The sequence below is a fragment of the Chaetura pelagica genome, unplaced genomic scaffold (assembly GCF_000747805.2).
Source record: "Chaetura pelagica isolate M959 unplaced genomic scaffold, ChaPel_1.0 scaffold352, whole genome shotgun sequence".
Lineage (NCBI taxonomy): Eukaryota > Metazoa > Chordata > Aves > Apodiformes > Apodidae > Chaetura > Chaetura pelagica.
The window spans coordinates 1-3,573 of record NW_009952373.1 but is presented as its reverse complement, the minus strand read 5'-3'; positions in this window follow the sequence as shown (position 1 = coordinate 3,573).

The following is a 3,573-nucleotide window of genomic DNA, read 5'->3' as shown; positions in this document are numbered from 1 at the left end:
GGGTGTTTTTTTTGCATGAGAGACGTGTCACAAAAAGGGTTGGGGGGGTTTGCTTTGTTTTGTTGTGTTTTGCTTATTTATTTTTAAAACAACCCACCACAACCTCCTGCCCCCGTGGTTATTATCTATTGATTGACTTTTAGGAAGGATAATGACACCAAGGGATGGATGGCTCTGAATTTCCCCACCCGGGGGGAGAACGAACCGTGCGGGATCCAGTGGGCGAAGGGATCAGCTTTGGTTTTGCTCCCCCCCCCTTCACCCCCTTCCTCAAAAAACAACAAAGCAGGGATGAGGGCCAAGAGGTGATGGAGGCGAAGGAAGGAGCAGCAGCCCCCACCCAACCACCAGAATAAAAGCAAATTATTCCTCCTATTTCCCTTCCAGAGATCAACGATAAACTGCCCATCCCCGAAAAGCGACTGATAACGCTTCTAATTTCACTGGAAGGCCTAAAAAAATTATATATATATATTAAAAAAAGCCATTTCTAGGCAAACCAAGGCTCTGCTTTCCTCTTTTCCCCTTCTTTTTTTGGCCTTTTTTTCTTTCTTCTCCCCCCTCCCCATTCCCCTCTCGGTTCGCAGGGGGAAATGCCCCCGGAGCTACAAACAAATGCACAATGAAGGAAAAAAAAATCATATTTTAGTCAAAATAGGCAGACGGCGCTCGCAGCCAACTTTCAAATTAGCATTTTGAGGGCAAATATGCAGACAATTTGAGATAATGAGGCCTGATTATTCAATCCAATGAATGTTAAATAGGCAGCGAGGGCGCCCGTTCCTTATCTCCCCCGCTTTCGATTTATTTGAGTTTAGTTTAGTTTTTAATCGTTTCCCATTTGAACTCTTTATTGGTCTTGGCTCCAGCCTTTTCTCCCCCCCCTTCCCTCCCTTCCCCCTTCATTCCCGGGCATTCCCTGTGCTGCCAACTGGGGTTTGGAGGTGGGAACCAGCCACTGTTCTCTTTGAAACCCGTTTTTAGGGAGGGTTTTCGCACCTTGTCGCCCCCCAAAAAAACCCCCCAAACCTGGAAGCAAAGGAGGTTTGGGTGTTGCTGTCACACCTGGTCCACGTGTCCCATGCCCTAAACTGGGGAATCTGGGTGATACTGGGATGGTGGAGTGAAGATTTGTAGGGATGAGTGGAGATTTGGGGGGGGGTTCCCCAAATCCAGCTCATCATCCCAGGGCTGTTTGCTCAGTTGCTCCCACCCCTGGGGCTCAGCACCCGTGGTAAAATAAATGCAAGAAACGTTAAAAATCCAGAAATGGGAGATGATCTCAAAGCAAAGGCTGGCTCAGCAACCCCATCCTGCTCCCCATCTCAACTTCCCAGCAGGATTTTTTACTTTGCTCCCTTGGAAATGGGGTTTCTTGGAGGTGTTTCCCCCAATCCTGGGGGTGAGCGGCACCAGGAGAGCAGCGTTTTGACCCAAAAAATGGGGAAAATAAAGCAAAAAATGATGTGATTAAAGTAGTTTTCCAGCTCCTCACTGAGGGTGTCATTGAAATGTCACTTAGGGGGGGTGTTTTGGGGGGGTTCCTGGCTGCCCTGCAGCAGGAGGAAGCAAAAAATGCAAGTTAAACAAAGAGTTAAAGTCGGAGGGAAGAAGGAAAGTTGGAGGGAACATAAAAGCTAAAGGAAAAATTGAAGTTGGGAGAAATATTCCAGCTGAAGGAAAGGCTGAGGTTCAAGTAAAACAAATAATAAATCCATCAAAATCAAAGCACAGATGAAAAGTTGGAGAAATTAAGTTGGATGTTAAAGGGTCAAGCAAGAATTAAAGGGAAAATTAAAGGTGAATGAGAAGTTAAAGCAGAATTTAACACGGTCCAGGCTCCCTGGGGATGGTGCCCAGAAAACAGGGACATGGTTCCCACTCTGCCACTCACCTGTAATAATAGTAATAATCATCATTAATATCACTATAATAATAGTACTGATAGTAAGATGATGATTTAATAATAGCAATATAATAGTAATGCTATAGTAATAGTAGCAATAATGATAATAATAAGAATAATAATGAATTTAAGGGGTAATTGAAAAGAAAAGTCTTTATGTCTAAACTGCAAAGGTAAAAAAAATGTCAATTAATGAGGTGAATAAATAAGAGCAGGGAAGGTGAAGGGAGACAGAAAAAAAAACCCCCACCCCAATTACAGGGGCAAGGAGGGAAAGAAGCAAAGAGGAGGAGATGGAGCCAGAGGAGAGAGAATCAGAGAGCAAAAAAATAACAGAAAAAAAAGGGGGAAAAAAAGCCAAAACAATCAAAAGAAGGCAAAATAAAAAGCAGATGCTGAGGAGGGATAAGAGGTGGAGCAGGGCCGGGCTCCGGACTGGAGGGATAATTGGATTTTGGTTCATCTCGGGGCTGATAAGAAATTCCCTGTGTAGGGTTTTTTCACTATATGGAGCATATTTTAATGGGGGATTTGAATACAGGCCGGGCAGAGAGTCCCACCTGGCAAAGCAGGGGGGGTTTGCACCCCAAAAGGGGATGTGGCACCCCCAGACTGGACCCAGAGGAGACGCTGAGAATCCCAAAGGGGAGGTTGTACCCCTAAAGGGGAGGTAGCAAATGTTGAACCCCCCCAAAAGGGACACAGCAAATCCCCAAGGGGAGGTTGAACCCCAAAAGGGACACAGCAAATCCCCAAGGGGATGTTGAACCCCCAAAAGGGACACAGCAAATCCCCAAGGGGATGTTGAACCCCCAAAAGGGACACAGGAACCCCCAAAATTGCATAGCAACCCCAAATGGGACACAGGAACCCCAAAGGGAATGCAGCAAATCCCAAAGGGGACGTTGCACCCCCAAAGGGGCTGTGGAAAACCCCTAAAAGGGATGTTGCACCCCCCAAAGGGGCCATAGCACCCCCAAAGAGGTTGTGGCAGCCCTAAAGGGGATGGCAGGGACCTCAGAGGGGACACAGGGACCCCAGAGGGGGTGCAGCAAATCCCAAAGGGGACGTTGCACCCCCAAAAGTGATGCAGCAACCTCGAACGGGAGCCAAAGCGGACACAGTGAAGACTGAAGGGGACGTTGCACCCCCAAAGGGGATGCAGGGATCCCAGGGGGGACACAGCAAAGCCCCACAGGGATGTTGCACCCCCAGAGGGGATGTTGCACCCCGAAAGGGATGCGGGGGTCCCAGAGGGGATGTTGCACCCCAAAAGGGATGCAGGGGTCCCAGAGGGGACACAGCAAAGCCCAGAGGGGACGTTGCACCCCGAAAGGGATGCGGGGGTCCCAGAGGGGACATTGCACCCCCAGAGGGGACAGGGGGGGTCCCAGAGGGGACACAGCAAAGCCCAGAGGGGATGTTGCACCCCCAAAAGGGATGCAGGGATCCCAGAGGGGACACAGCAAATCCCAAAGGGGACATTGCACCCCCAGAGGGGACAGGGGGGGTCCCAGAGGGGGTGCAGCAAAGCCCAGAGGGGACGTTGCACCCCCAAAAGTGATGCAGCAACCTCAAACGGGAGCCGAAGGGGACACAGTGAAGACTGAAGGGGACGTTGAACCCCCAAAGGGGACACAGGGATCCCAGAGGGGACGTTGCACCCC